This window comes from Protopterus annectens, chromosome 1.part1 (genome assembly GCF_019279795.1).
Source record: "Protopterus annectens isolate FY-2018-M chromosome 1.part1, PAN1.0, whole genome shotgun sequence".
In the NCBI taxonomy this organism is placed as follows: domain Eukaryota; kingdom Metazoa; phylum Chordata; order Ceratodontiformes; family Protopteridae; genus Protopterus; species Protopterus annectens.
The window spans coordinates 777,767,495-777,783,937 of NC_056726.1; positions in this window are offsets into that span (position 1 = coordinate 777,767,495).

The window sequence follows — 16,443 nt, forward strand, 5'->3', positions numbered from 1 at the left end:
ACCATTTCAGATAGGCATCCACATGGCCACATTATCCATTAAAGGTGGCAGTGTCAATATGCAATCACTTTCTAACATATATCTGGAACTTCTCATGGATACAGTGATGTTTATATATGAATCTTTTGTTTCCTCTAGCATTATACACATTCTATGCACACACGCTCAACTTCATTATGTAATTTTAAGAACACCAAGGTGTTCTACATGCAATTCTTCTAGTACTCCTTTCTCAGTCTATACAGAAAAAGTAACTCTGTTCCCTTGAAAGAGGCCAGTGTGTTTCTACTTTTGTTCATATTTTCTTTTGTGGTACGCAGGGAAACAGTTCTAGTCACATGTCATCATACCTGAAGCTCATGATATTCTGTAAGACTATTTATACATTCGGTCATATCACCAGCAACTTCATCATTTGTTACTGATAACAGCATTTCCTACAGACCATCAGCATTGTCACGACTTTTGGACATTGTGTCTTCAATCTCTTAATTGTACACTGAAAATTATAGCCCGTCCTTGGAATGATGCTACTGCCATGGTAGATAAACTTATGTTCACCAGTGTTGACAAACATTTATGATAAACAATCAGCTTAAATCTTTTACCCAAAGATACCAACTGATTTTTTTACTACACAAATCAAAGCTAAGGCCTCTTTTGTAACTTGTGAGTATTTTTCTCTGCCGGCATGTGTTCTAGATACATAAACTGTCTTTCCTCCCTGAAGTATTATTTATTAAATTGCTAATCTAATACCATGTGCAGAAGAATAATATTCTAATATAAGTTGTAGGACTTGAGCACAAGGTACAAATACTTTATCGCACGCATTATTATATTTTTATAAATACATTTCTAAATTTATGTTCATGACTTTCCTGTTGCCACAGAATCTTTTCCTTTTGGAACCTGTCTAAGTGCTAGTGCCACAATCTTATTAGGTTCAAATTTTTGATTGCACTTCACCAAGCCAAAAATCTTTGCATATATTTCTTGTAAGACTGACATCAGGTTTTATTGTTGTTAACTTCTCTGCTGAAGGATGAATTCCATTTTTATCCAGTATATGCCCAGATATTTAATCTTGACTTGCCAAACTCACATTTAGATTTTTTTCAGCCTCAGACTACATTCTAGCAATTTCTGTAATATTTTCTGCAAGTTACTAAAGTGCTCACTCACCAGGGACCAGTACAATATGTGTATACCACCACATTTAAAGCTTTAAGAATATATTTCATAATTATTTGAAAAACAGCAGGTATGGACCTCCCTCCACATAATCTGAATTATTTTTATAAGTGACTACTTCCACCACTCAACAAGGCCATTAATTCTTCTGCTCTTGGCAATGGCTGTATTTCTGTTTTATTAGTTTGACAAAGCTGAATTTAAACTGTCCTTCTTTACTACTGGAGTAACAAGTAGAGCACATTTACTGGAATTACAGCATTTCTGTTTTGTTTTTTCTAATATCTTTAAGTTGCTATTGACTTTCTCTGTCTGTTAAATAACAACTGATGAAAACCACCTGTGATGCCCGTGCACTGGCCCAGTAATCAAGGAGCTTCAATCCTCACCATTAACACCAGTGAGGGGCGTCCACATTGTGAGGATAACAAGTACATACACACAGTAAAGAACAATTTCCCTTAAGATCACTCAGAGATCACAATCAGTCTGGGGATGGTTTTTCCCTTTCTCTCCAGATCCACAATAAGACTCCTCACTGGCACAGCTATAGGGTTCAGATCTCAGCCAAGTATTCAAGCCAAGACCTCTAGTACCCTCTCTGTCCTACCAGTGCTTCGTGTCCCTGCCCATATAGCTGACACACACACACACTTTGAGATTTGATTTATATACAAACACACAGACACTCCTGCGGAAGGCTGGCACAGGTTCACTAGCTATGGCCCCTTCTCCCCAGGCTATAATGTAGTAATCCACTGCCACCAACCACTCTTATCAGCTACTATAAAGGCACTTACCAAAGGGTGTCCAATTCCACTGTGCAATGTTACTGTTATCAAATTGGTAAGTGTGACTGATACTTGAAGGCTATTTAAGTGTGGCCTATACAGTATCACCAAATACATGCAAGTTCTCTAAGAGCTTGAATTATCTCTACACAAAACAGCCACAGTTAAAAGGTTTAAATATATTTAATAATAAATAATAACACAAGACAATACTTATTAACTGAACACAGTGACATTAGAGAGTTCAGAAATCACAGGAAATACTTTAAAACAACATAGTAGGATAGTCTGACATAAATATAGAAAACAGCTAAACTAATCTTGCTATTTCTATCCATTTCTAACAGAAACTATGTTCTAAATAACTTTACTTACAAAGCTCGTGCATTGTCAGATTCAGAACAAAATACAAAATGAAATCTTTCTTTCTGTCCTTAAACTGATAATACACAGTACTGCTGAGTCATTTCAGATTGATCATTCCTGTCTCTTCTCTGATTAAGTTTCCCAGGCTCACAGAACTTAAAATTTAACATTTCTCTTTTGATCTCCACCTGCTAGGAAGCCACAGAATAAAAGACACTTTACATGTGAGACCTAGTAATTATCTATGTCTAAAGACAACAGAAAGAATTTCTAGCCCAGACATCCTGTCTCCAAGCTTGAGATCAGTCATAAAATGCTTTACTTATCAGCTTTCTTCCATCAGGGTGCAATGTAGTTAAATTTTTGAAGCTTAGAACATAACACACTTTTCTTACATTTGTTACATAAGCCTGTGGATCATATTAATATTTACAATGACACAGAATTATTTACAAAATTCTATCTAGCTAGGCTGGCAGCCTTCACATCACCATTTGCAGAAGGTTGGCAAAAGCATTACCAAAATGTTAGTTTTCAACCACTAGTTCTCTAACAGATGCTTCATATGCTGTTTCAGCACTTATTCTATTGATGTTTAAGTTTTTTTGACACACTTTAACTCAGAAGACATTTTCTGTTTATAATTTTAATGCACGCTTTTGTAGTGATCTTTACTCAAAACACAGCTAGGCCATCTCTTTTCATAATGACTAGTTTATAATATTCTTATCTTTTTCATAGCACAATGTAGTCATAGTAATTTGAACCAATATCTAAGCTTCCTTTTCAGTAGACATTATAAGCTTCACTGTTGTTGCCTGTAATAATTTCTTTGGAATACGACTGACCCATTGCAATGTGTTGAGTTATTTTGTTGTTTATTAAAAAGGTAGATATAACTATGTTCGTTTAATCACTTAATAATAAATCAGTGGCAGTTCTGTTCAGTTTTAGAAACATTTTGTTTTCTTTTTACTCCATAGGATTGCTTTATTATGGCATTCTTGTTATATGTTTCAGCTTCCTACATCTATGAATTTTGTTTCTTTAATGTTACAGTCTAGTGGGTTGTTTTTTATGTTTATTATTATAGTGATAAGCAAGCAATAATTCCTGACAGGGTGTGCATTTTCGTGTAAATAACATCCTCCACAGGGGTGTTCTGAGTCCCAATGCCACAGGTAGAGGGCCTCTACACCCGTGGAAGGGTGTTATTTACACAACACACACCCCAGAGGGCATTATTGTGCTTAGGAAATGGGCTATCTGTTAAATTCTTTTGTATTTGTTTGTTTTTGTTTATTTTGTTTTTTGTTTATTTTTAATTGCTATATACATATTTTTAATATTTTTTACGTAAAGTAGTTTTTTTCCACCTACTGTTTCAGACTTGCTGTAGTATATGCTGGTAAATCATTGGCGGGGGAGAGTTGAAGTCACTGAATAGTGAATTACATTTGAGTTTCAGACTTTGTCATAGGTCTTTACTAATCAGGAACAAATCCAGAAGTAATCAGGGACACTTAAAATATTAGTTCTGTTAACCTGAGACATTGACAGTATAACAGAATGTGAATAAATATACATTTTCTGCAATAAAAAAAGTCTCTAACTCTCAAACAATCCATAATGAAGCCATTCTCCTTGGGGATGCAAATATTCACTGGCTTTCTCTTCAAGCACCCAATTCAACTTTTTTCATCAACCTGCATGACTTTGTGCAACTAATCTCTACACACACGTATACCTACAAATCCCAACTCCCTAGCTCTCTCATAGATTGGATCTTAGTCTCTCACCCCCAAAAATACCATTATCCTGAGATCCTACCAAATGCCCTCAGCGATCACTGTTCTGTAAGAGTCAATGGATATACTCCTCACCTCACCAGGCCCCACAAGTACATAACCTCCCACAAACATTCCAGCTTCTGCCCACAAACCTTCAAAGATCATCTCTCTAGCATTAATTGGTCACATCTAACCACTCTCACCCTTGATGAAGCTGTCCATTCATTCAATTCTACCTTCCTAAACATCCTTAACTCTCTTGCTCCTCCCTGCACAGTCAGAATCAAATCTTATATAGCTCCCTGGCTTACTAGTCCTACCTGCACTCTAATGAAAAACAGAGACAGGATGTGGAAATTATGGATAAAAAACAAAATCCCACCCATTTACAAAACTGTAAAATACTCTGAAACCTGGTCAAAAAACATATCCACAAAGACAAAAAGGACTTCTTACACAACCCCCTTCTACCCAAAGGTCTGACCCCAAAAAATTCTGGAACTCTATCAATCATATTTACACCCTGCTAACCCATCTCCTCCCAACCCCTGCCCAAACAACACACCAGAAGAAACTGCTGGCATTTTCAACACCCACTTTATGGAATCTATAACTAAGATGATTAACTAATTCCCCTCTACTAATAATGCTAACAACTTCTCCAATTCTACTTCATCACCAAATGCTCCTAACTCGCCCTCAAAACAGTACCTACCAACGATATAAAATCTTTAGTCTCAAAACTTAAACCATGCTCTCCTTCTGCAGACAATCTACCCTCCTATTTCCTGCTATTTGTTGCAGAACCCCTTGCCTTCCCTTTATCTATCCTAATCAATTGCTCTATCTCTGAATCGTATATCCCCTCCCTCCTTATAGGAAATAATTCTACACCCTGCCTATACATAAAGGAGGTAACTCCACCGACATCTCTAATTTTAGGCTAATCACAATCTTGTCTCCTCTCTCAAAAAGTTTGGAAAAATGTATCCACAAACAAGTAACAATACCTACTGCAGGAAAACCTACTTACACCCACACAACATGGCTTTCACCCCAAACATAGAACCACAACTGCACTAATATCTTTCATAAATACCATATCTCTTGCTCGTGATAACAATAAACTGGCCTCCTTTACTACATACCTCTTGTCTCCAATCATCCCTTATACAATATGCTGATGACTCAACTGTGATCACCATCACTGACACCCCCTCTGACCTCTACTCTTCTACCCAAGCATCCTTTAGCTTCGTTGAATCCTTGCTCTAGGACAACAAAATAATTCTCAACCCTAAGAAAACTAAGGTCTTACTCCTCCCCAGAAACCTCATAAATCTCAGATCAGCTTTTAAAATGCTCTCCAGCAATAACACATCTATCACAGTCGAATCTAGCACAAAACTGCTAGGAATCACAATCGATGACCAACTTAAGTTTGATTTACGTGTCTAATTATATTAAAAAGGCACACCAAAAACTGGGACTCTTTTACCGCAACAAAAAGTACTTAACTAGCAAGGCAAGAATAACTCTCTCACATTCATACCTTCTTCTAGTCTATTGTATAGCTGTCACATTCTACCATTCTGAGCTCCTCACTCCTAACTAAAGTCAAATCAACCTACAATAAGGTGGCTAGATTTGTTGCTAACCATGCTTACAAGTCTCACCATTGTCTTTCCCTAAAACAATTAGACTGGCTTGAATTACTCACCAGCTCCTCTTACCTCAACTACTGATTTTTCACTCAATCCTTTACCAGCACTCTCTGTCCTAAATTTACTCCTATTATCTCTAAATATTCCCCAACAAGGCCTCTGCATAGCTCTCACCAAGACCTGCTACAAATATGTAAACCCAAGACCAAAACTGGTTGCACCCTTTACAGTAACATCCCTGCCATATCCTGGAGCAAACTTTCCTTACAAATTAGATCCCTTAAACACCCACTGCAGTCATCCTCCCTAAACTACTTTCCTATGCTTCAAAGACTCCTATTTGCCTTACCTCCTCCCCTCCCACCTACATTCTCTCCCTGCATAACTTCTCTCCTCCCTTTTTTCCTGCATAATCTCACTACCCCTTTCCTTGAGCTACCTACAACACATTCTTAGCCTTTATACCTCCTTTACTCATCTCTCGTCCACCTCACTCTGCCGTTATACTCTCTCCCATTTTGGAACTATACTAGCCAAAATGTTTTACAAATTATAGTTTGTTGCATGGATATAGAAAAATGTATGTAATTCCCTTGTATTGGATTAATGCTCTAATCTAGGCATATCCTCATCATCTACCAGTGTAAAACTATACTCATATTATATGTAGTTGGTGAATGCTTATTGATTTTGCATATAATCTAATTCTCGTATGTAAATAAATAGTATCTTACTGTGGAGCTTTTCTCCCTGGGCCTCCACTGAAAATGAGCCACTAAGCTCAGACGGACTAACCCAGTCAACAAACGTAAAATAAACAAATAATAAATAAATTTATTTGTTATTGGGGTTTTTTTTGTGTAATTCACCACACTTTCTCCAAAACTGACTAGTTTCAGTTGGGATTAAGGGAGGCAGAGGTAACATTTGAGTCAAAATCAGGGATGTCACTGAGGTGACAGGTATAGACTTCATAACCTCCAGAAAATGCATGTTAACAAAACTCCTGTCATCACAGCAACTTTCTAATTTTATAAGAGCACTATTTAAACTCTGGCCCTATTTTTCAGCATTTGTTCCCCCATTATTTTAGGCTTTATCCAGATTTCTTAAGCAAAGAGTTTGAGAGGTTTTCATACCTCTTAATTTTAAATGACCTGCATCCACTGTCTCTTTCTGTTTCTTTCTCTCTCTCTCTCTCTCACACACACACACACACACACACACACACACACACACACACACACACACACACACACACACACACACACACACAGATTTCTGTTTTCATGTACACAAGCACCAATACACTCACACATGCCGACAGAAACAGAAACAGACTCCTACATGTGCGTGCACGTGCATACTCACACACACACACACACACACACACACACACACACACACACACACACACACACACACACACACACACACACACACACACACACACACACACACACACACACACACACGCGCACACACACACACTTTCCTTTCTTTCTTTTTAAATTTTTTGTTTGTTTTAATTTTACACTGACTAAACAATAAAAGTGCTGCTTGGCAAGTATAAAGTAATGGTTCAATCAAACTCACTGACCCCTTCATGCATGCATACACTCACACAAACCCACAGACATAAATACACACACACTCTTCTTCCTTTTTTTTATTTTATTTTATCTGTTTTTTTGTTTTTAATTTTTTTTGTTTGTTTTAATGCTGCTTAGGGAGTGTGCAATAATGGTGATCATTAGCTCCATTACAATCCAAGTTCCATGGCAGCTTAATATGTTGCCATGAAGTGACAGACTCATTTTTCAGCTGGCATTACCTGTACATTAACACCATGTTGGAGAATATCTGTTCTCAAATCAGAGTGGCAATGTACAGGTCTCCCAACACAATATATTACCTTCCCGTTTTGAATTTCAACCCTGTCTACTGTGTCAGGAAGTGTGTTATGCTTCCCCAACTGCTTTATATTTCTTTATCATGTTTTCCTATTTAATGTTATTGTGACTGTTCTCAGAACTAATAAAACAGAAATACATCCATTACCAACAACAGAAGAATTAATGGTCTTTCTGAATGGTATACTACATCTGATTAGGGCAACACTTTAACAAGTTTCAAGCAAATATTACAAATCAATCGAACTGTTAGCACTTTAGATATCAACCAGAGTTACAGTTCGTTGCACAGTCTTTCATTTATGCATCATAAAGGGTCACAGTATTGTTGGCTTTCTGGTTGCAAAACTTAAAGTGAGATTTTATTTTCTGGTATTAATGTTTCAGTTTTCAAAATATCCCTTTAGCATGGTAGTTTTTACTTTTTGGTTTCTCTGATTGAAAGACATTCTGCACCTTGTAAGTGGCAGCACTCATAAAGTTGTGGTTGCACGTCTTCAGGAATGTCATTTAACATGAAAAATATGTTCAGTGTAAGTATGACTGTAACTAGCTCCAGATGTATTAGCTCTTCTCTGTTAAGTCATCTTTGTAGCACATGTAATACTTAATTACCTCCTCACCACTTTTCCTTCCTCACGTACAATAATGTGAAAAAAAACACCTGAGTAGACCATGGGGTCTATAGTATAACAGCAAACGGTTAAAATAACAAATGCTGTATAATTGACCCTTAAAAACCAAAATGGCAAAATGCCGAACACACGGAACAGTGATTTTTTTTTCTCAGGGAAAAAAAAATCGCTGCTCTGAAAAAAAAACAACAAATCCAAACACAAAATAAACTGGGGAGCTTCACCCCCACACCCCCTACTTAAACATACCAACTACAAGATTGCACCACAGTGGAGGAAATGGCAAAGTCCCAAAAATGGTCCAGTGATTTTTTTCCCCTGGAAAAAAAAACGCTGTTCTATGTGTTTGGGATTTCGCGGTTTCGATTTAAAATGGTTGATGAAACAGCGTTTGCTATTTTAAGCGTTCTCTGATATAATAGGAAACTTAGACCATGTATGCTCTTTAAATGCTGCACTCATGCACAAGTACAGTTTATATAGCAGCTTGCTTCACTTTTCTATAAGGTCAGAGCTAATGTAATGCTGAATATCAAATATCAATGAATAACAGTAGTGTTTTTCTTTCATATACAAGGAATATGGAATCCTGGAATCATTCTAATGTCTTCTTTTTGTAAAATACTTAGTAAGGGACCTACATCACTTTGAAATTGTCAGGCACCACAAATAGTGTAGTTTGCTATTTCAAATGCTTATGCAGCTTTTAACATCAATGATCTGTCCTTATAAACTCAGTTGCACAACCTCATAACATATGTTCAACAGATCAGACACCTCAAAACAAGTATTTTTGCAGTCAGCAATCCCTTCCAACTGCCCACATTAGAAGTAAAATGCTCACATCCCTGACATTGTGTATGTATATATATATGTGTGAGTGTGGTATGTGTGTGTATGTGTGTGTGTGTGTGTGTGTGTGTGTGTGTGTGTGTGTGTGTGTGTGTGTGTATGTATATACAGTATATATATATATATATATATATATATATATATATATATATATATATATAAAATGCATTGTATATAGGTTTAATATCACAATCTTGAAAAGTATAACCGCAAAATCATAATATCAAAAGACCAAAATGCTTAAGACCACACTGTCTAAAAATCTTGACTACCAAATCCCTATGCTAGTGCAAACTCAGGAATGGGTACTGACATGGGTCCTGCAGGGATATGAACTTAGGAACAAGTTCTAACATGGGTCCTGCAGGTCTGTAGACCCAGGAATGAGTGTTAACATGGGTCCTGCAGGGCTGTAGAGCCAGGAATGAGTGTTTTAACATGGGTCCTGCAGGGCTGTAGACCCAGGAATGAGTGCTAACATGGGTTCTGCAGTGGATAAGTCTAGGAGTTCAAAACTGTGGTCATCAGCATTTTGTTTTTTCAATACTGCTGACTTTGCAAATCAATTAAGTCTGGCAGTAGCAATAGACAGCAAGGCTTGTATGACTAAGCTGTGTTATAATTTAAGCTCTTTTTTAATTTCTCCAAGTCCTTTGGGTTTCTAATACTATGACGGGAATGGACCCCATTCCTAAGACAGATTACGATTAAAGTTCATGAAATTAGTATTCAGTTTCAATATTTGATGTCAGCCAAAAGTGCTCTTCACAGCACCCCCAATGTCCCCAGTAATGAGTCCTTCTGCAATTCATACGGGGTTACATGGATTGGTAACATACCTGCATACGACTGTATATTCTTTTTTATAAGACCCGTTGCTCCTACTACTATTGGAACTGTCTGGGTATCTGTCTTTCACATTGCTGTTGTTTCTGCCTGCAGATCCTGATATTTTATGACCTTGTGTCTCTGTACACAAGACACTGTAGTCACTGGGTGTAGTGATTTCAATGATCAATATTATTTTTGTCTTCTTTTCTTGGACCACTATATCCAGTTTTCTAGCATCTCTTTTGAACTGTTGGTAATGGGTGATCCCATGTAATATAAACTTCATTGTTTTCTATGATGTTTTGTGGCTCACGTTTCCAGTGTTTTTCAGCCACTTCAGTACTATACTGTTTGCACAATCCCCAGTGCAGCAGTCTTGCCACATTATTATGCCTTTCAGTGTACAGTCATTCTGCCATTAGTGTATTACAACCAGCAACAAGGTGTCAGAGTATTTCTAATTCACTTTTACAAAACCTACATTTGTCAGTTTCTCCCACATGTTCAATGGACTTTGTAAATAAGCATATATGTTGTCCACTATCTTGGGCTGCCAATATTAACCTTTCATCTCTTGGTTTGAATTCACCTCTTCTTAAACTTTCCTGCATTTGTTCCTGATCAACATGAGGTTCTTCCAGAAGTATTCTATACTTGCAACTATATTTATGCTTTTTCCACATTTCTTGCCTTCTCATCTGGTCTTTCACCTTATATTCTTTCTTTTGTTTTTTGGCACATTCAGTTGCTGCCTGATTTTTAGCTACTTCTGGTTTGATTTCCATTCCTGCTTGATGCCCATATGATTCTGCTAAATTAAGCAGAGAAGTCATCTTAGATTTAGTCTCCTCATAGCTTCACAGGTTCATAGGCAGGTACTAGGCTATTGGCCCTAGGGCCTATATAAGCCTAGCCAAAAAAGTACCCTGGCTTTCACCACCCAAGAAAATTATTTTCCTGTGCCCCTGTCGAGCAGAGCCACAGAAGTGATCCCCGGGGTGAATTTCCTATCTCCCATCCAATCATCAAGATTTTTCTTGAAGATTGCTAATTAAGAGCTTTGTTTGATATGCATAGGTAGTTTGTTCCAGAGTATGGGAAGTCTTTGGGACAGGAATCTATCCCTCCAGCATGTTTCAAAACTTTCACTACATTTGGGTCTTGTGAGGTCAGCAAATATGTGTGGAGTCCAACATTTGCAGATATATATATATATATATATGTAATCAATTTCAAGGAGGCCCATCCATCCTTCGGAATGGGAAATATGTAATCTTGGTATACACTGATTTTTGTAAATCATTTGGTGAGCATGAAGTATCCTTCTTGTTTTCATATCTAATCTATCCAACATGTTTTGGGGCCAGTCAATCACTCCAGAACTGTAAGTTAGGACAGGAAGAGCAAATTGGTTTATAGCTTGGATTTTGTTCCTAGATGTCAATGCTGTTTTCAGAACTAATTTTAGTCTTCTAAAGTATTCCTTACTAAGTTTTATTCACATTTGTTCATATTTTATTGTTGATCCTTCATCAAGTCCCAAATATTTAAACACTCCCTCTTGCTCCAGTTCCTTTATATCACATTCTTGTCCCAAACTGATGTTTTCCTGGTGCTGCAGTTTTTCTGCTTTAAAGGTTGCTTTTGCACACTTATCAAGACCAAATGACATTCTTATATCATCTGAAAAGCTTTGACAACCTGCAGCTGTTTTTTCAGTTCCTCATCTGATGAGCTATACAGTTTTAAATCATTGACAAAGAGAAGATGAGAGGGCTTTATGTTTTGTTGTTTTTTAGTAGCCAAATTGTAGCCATGGCCTACGCTGTTAAGTAAAAAGCATAATGGGTTAATGGCAAGGCAGATTAGCAATGGTGACAGAGAGTCACCCTAGAATATCCCCCCTTTGAATTTTTATCCCTGGGATAATAATCTGTCCTTTATCATGGCTTAATTGCAAAGTGGTCTGCCACTGTTTCATGGTCACTGTAATGTAGTTGATCAGTGTAGGGTGTATCTGATACATTTTAAGTACTCTTTTATCCATGAATTTGGGATACTATCAATTTTTTTTGTAGTCAATCCATGCTATACTTAGATTATTCCCCTTTTTGTAGTTCTCCAATATGACTTTATTTAACAACAAATGATCCTTTGTTCCATATGACTTTTTTTATTGTCCTTTTGTTCTACTGCCATAATTGAGTTTTCTTCTAAATGACTATAAACTCTGTCAGCATGAATTCCCATGTGGGCTCCTCTGTTGGAGCTGATTGGTTATATCTATAGAAACAAACATGTTTATAGTTTTCCTCTGTAGTGACATTTTCAAGAATTTAAGCAAGCAAAATCTTTTTTTTTTTTTATAAACAAAGTGGACTTTTTTGTTAGTGGGATGCTGTGTCAGCTATTAAGAAGGTGTAGAAAGGTGTTTGCTTGGTTGTTTTCTGCTGTTTGTAATTCTTCCAGAATACCAGTACCAGCATGATCATTCAAGAATTAAAGTAGGCAACAGATGCCCACCTCTATGGCACAGGGGGATAAAGGCCTGACTCTGATCTAAATAACTTTGGTTCAAGTACCAGCCCTGGTACTGAAGAAATCATCCTGGGGGATAGGGGTTGGGCAATGGCATTAGTTCACCCAGTCTAGGTGGAGGGGACTGACTACGTCTGCCACCTTCTGGGGAAGACACAGAAATGAAGTCTATGTGCTCATATGATCAAGGACGTGAGCCCATCCAAGGGTGTGTGCATGTGATCTAACTGCATGTACATTGGGCAGAGCTAGATGCTCCTTTACTTGTTTCTAGGGCACTTTATGACATTCACTTTACCATTTTGTTTTGAAAGTGCCTGTGTTTGGCTTACTTGTTGCAGTAAAAATAATATTTGCTTACTGCTTTTTTGAAAATGAAGCCTTGATGAGTCTTAAATTGATCCTTTTCCATCTGATTGATTGTGTTTGTGAAATTTTCAGTTTATATTTCTGCTGTTTTCCTTTGTATCCAGTGCAACTACGAGTTACATAATTTTGTTATGTAACCTGTGTATTTATAGCATAATATGTCACTTCCTTCTGCCATATTATTTTATCTGAAATACTGACAAATGGCACTGGCCACAATACCAGCATTTTCTTCAGTTTCAGTGACTAAGACTAGAATTATATGGTGGGCAATTTGTTTGGCACAGTATTTTCCTGCGTTTATATCATCTTTGTGTGTATGTTGGATGGCGATTAATTGCAGTTTGATGATATAAGATGCAATTGATCCTGGAGGCTTCAACTTAATGTTGGTCTGATCCATTTCCTGATCTATGTGCTAAGGTTTCTAAGTAGCCCTAGTTAAGTAAAATTAAGTATTACTTTGGCTTTTATGGTCTACTTTGTTTTGTTTATTTACTTGATATTTGATTACCAGGAAAGTCCAACTGGGTAGCAGCCCATTTTCTGTGGAGGCCAGGGAGAAAAAACTCCAAATTTTTACAAAACATTTTAAGAATGAGTTTACAATCTTCAAAAATAAAACCAAAACATTTGCAGTTTAAATACTTATAACAAATTAGACATACCTCCGGATTTATGAAGCCCTGTAGAGCGTGCAGGATTAGTCTAAGAGCCAATGTCGGCAATATGGCTGACATGCGATCCAGGAATGAGCTCCTGGGATGTGCACGTGAGCTCTTAGACTAATCCTACATGGACCGAGCTCCTGTATGCAAATTACCCTTATTTGCAGGCGAAAACTATGCAAATGAGGGTAATTTGTGATCCAGGAAGCCAGTAGCTGTCAGTGCAGGATGAGTGCAGTCTGAAGAAATGTACTCGGTTAGTAACCGAGTACATTTCTGCAAACTACAAAATGGAGCTATGTCAGCTCCAAATAAAGGCTGCATATTATTGAGGAAGCATGCCAATGGCCAAGTAGAAAGCCAATGGCATTGCAAACCATTTAAAAAAAAAAAAACTTTTATTTTTTTTTTCGCCAATCTTGGCTGTTTAAGCATAGGGCAGTGGCGTGCAAACGGGATCGGGAGGAAAATAATAAAATAAACCTAAAAATAAGCATTCTAACTAAAAGCAGTATTCAACCATGCAAGTCAATGGCAGGCATAAGACAACGTGGCCAGTGAGTAATGGTTGCTAAGGGGGGGAGGCTCAGTGTGGGACATGTAAATATGCATTAGCAGGCAATCCTATGCAAATGAGGGGAAGGATAGTGAATCCCAGATTTCCCCAGGGTGTGAGGCAGGTCCCAAGAGTGTAAGAGTATAAATAGCTGGGTGCAAGACTAAGATATAGGTGACATCATGGGGGGGGTCAGGCATACTCTAAGTGGATTGGAGCCCTGTGGCTCGGGATTGCTGCCAGCTTAGCACAGCTAAGCTAATGGTATGTCTAAACCTGCCTAGCACTCTTTACAAAGTGTAAGTGGGTGTGCGTGCTGCGCACCAGGTTTTACAGGAAGAAAAAGGAAGTTAAACCAGGAAATAGCAGCTCTGTGCACATTTGAGCACTCTGTTTGTGCAGCGTGCACATGGGCTTAAACAGGGAGGCAATGGGAAGGGAAAACTGCAGTAGGAAGGTAATCAAGGAGAACTAGCTTAGCTGGCAGGTGAAATGTATCAGAATCAGCCAATTACACAGACAGCAGACCAGCCAGCCCAGAACACTACTATAAACTAAGCAAACACCTTCCTCTCTGGCTTTTCCACACTCTACATCACTAGTGTATACAAGCAGGGAAATTTTAACAAACAAGCCTACAAAATGAGAAGGGCTGCAGCAGGCAACATAGAACAACATGTGCAAGAGGCTGAGGGTGGTGAGGATGTGAATGGTGCCGAACAACCCACAGTGAGGAGACGGAGAAGAGTGTACAGACCCAGGGTAACATACCAGGGGCTACATGAGCTGGAGATAGTGGAGTACTATAGGGTGGACAGAGACCTCCTACAGCAAATTGTTGAGCTGTGCCGACCACACCTGACACACCAAACTGGCCAAGGGAAACCCATCCCAGTGGATACAAGGTATGCGTAGGCCTAGGTATACTAGCCACAGGTACCTCCCAAAGCACAACTGGGGATATCATGGGGATCTCACAGGCATCAGCATCTAGAGTATTCCACCAGTTCCTGGATGCCATGTCAGCACATACCAGTGAGCACATATATTTCCTCAACACACGTGAGGTGTTGACCAGCAATATGCATCTCTTCCACCAAATGGCAGAATATCCTGGGGTAGTGGGTGCTATAGACTGCATGCACATATGCATCAAAGCACCACCCAGTGAGCAGGGTAGGGCCTACATCAACCGCAGGGGCATCCCCTCCATCAACTGCCAGGTTGTATGTGATGCCCAGGGCATTATAATGAATGTGTGTGTTGGCTGCCCTGGAAGCTATAATGATTCACACATATGGCATCTGACGCAGCTGTACCACAGATTTGCCAATGTGGACATCCCCTGCAGTCACCTAGTGGGGGATGATGGGTACCCACTGGAGTTGTGGCTGATGACACCCATCAGAAATGCACACACCCCTGAACAACAATGCCATAATGAGGCACATGCACAGGCCAGACATATAATAGAGCGTGTGTTTGGGATGCTCAAGTCACGGGTCCAGTGTCTAGACACATCCAGTGGAACCTTGCAGTATTCACCAGCTACATGTACCCAAATTGTTATGGTATGTGATGTGCTACACAATATGATCCTGTGGAAACAGCTGTAGCAGGAACAGCATGGAGCAGGGCCACACAGGCCCCCACCAATGCCAAGGCCTGTGCAGGCACAGAGTGACTTGGAGGAGGAACAACCTAAGCCTGCCCTAGTAGGCAGAAGGAGGCGTGCCCAGTATGCCCTGGCCTTGAAAAAGAGGCAACGCATAGCATATGCAATGACACAGTATGGACCCAGGGAATGACACCTCTCTCTAACTCACACAGACAGTAAAAAGGATGCCAAACATGACACTACCTGTGCTCAACCATGTAAAGGGAGTGTACTTTGTGCATCTGACATAGGCAGCCCTCCAGCGCCATCCTCAAGTCTGGCACACCCTCAAGGTAAGTCAATCAACCTACCAACTGCCAAATGGAGTAGAATGTGTTGTTACCTGTAACTATGGAATTGATGTGAGCATGCAAGGGAATTGGGTGGCCGAATGTTATGGCAGCAGACAGTAGATACCCATAGTGGCACCATGACATCTGTAACACATACTGGAGTCACCATAGTGGCCAGTTCTACACAGGGTGACAAAACCCACTGCAGGAAATGGGCTGAGCAACATGTGTGTCCATAAGACCCACACATGCCAGTCAGGAAGGTTCACATACCCAGCAACAGTCTGAGCCAGCAGGACAGGTGTAGACAAACACAAACAAATACT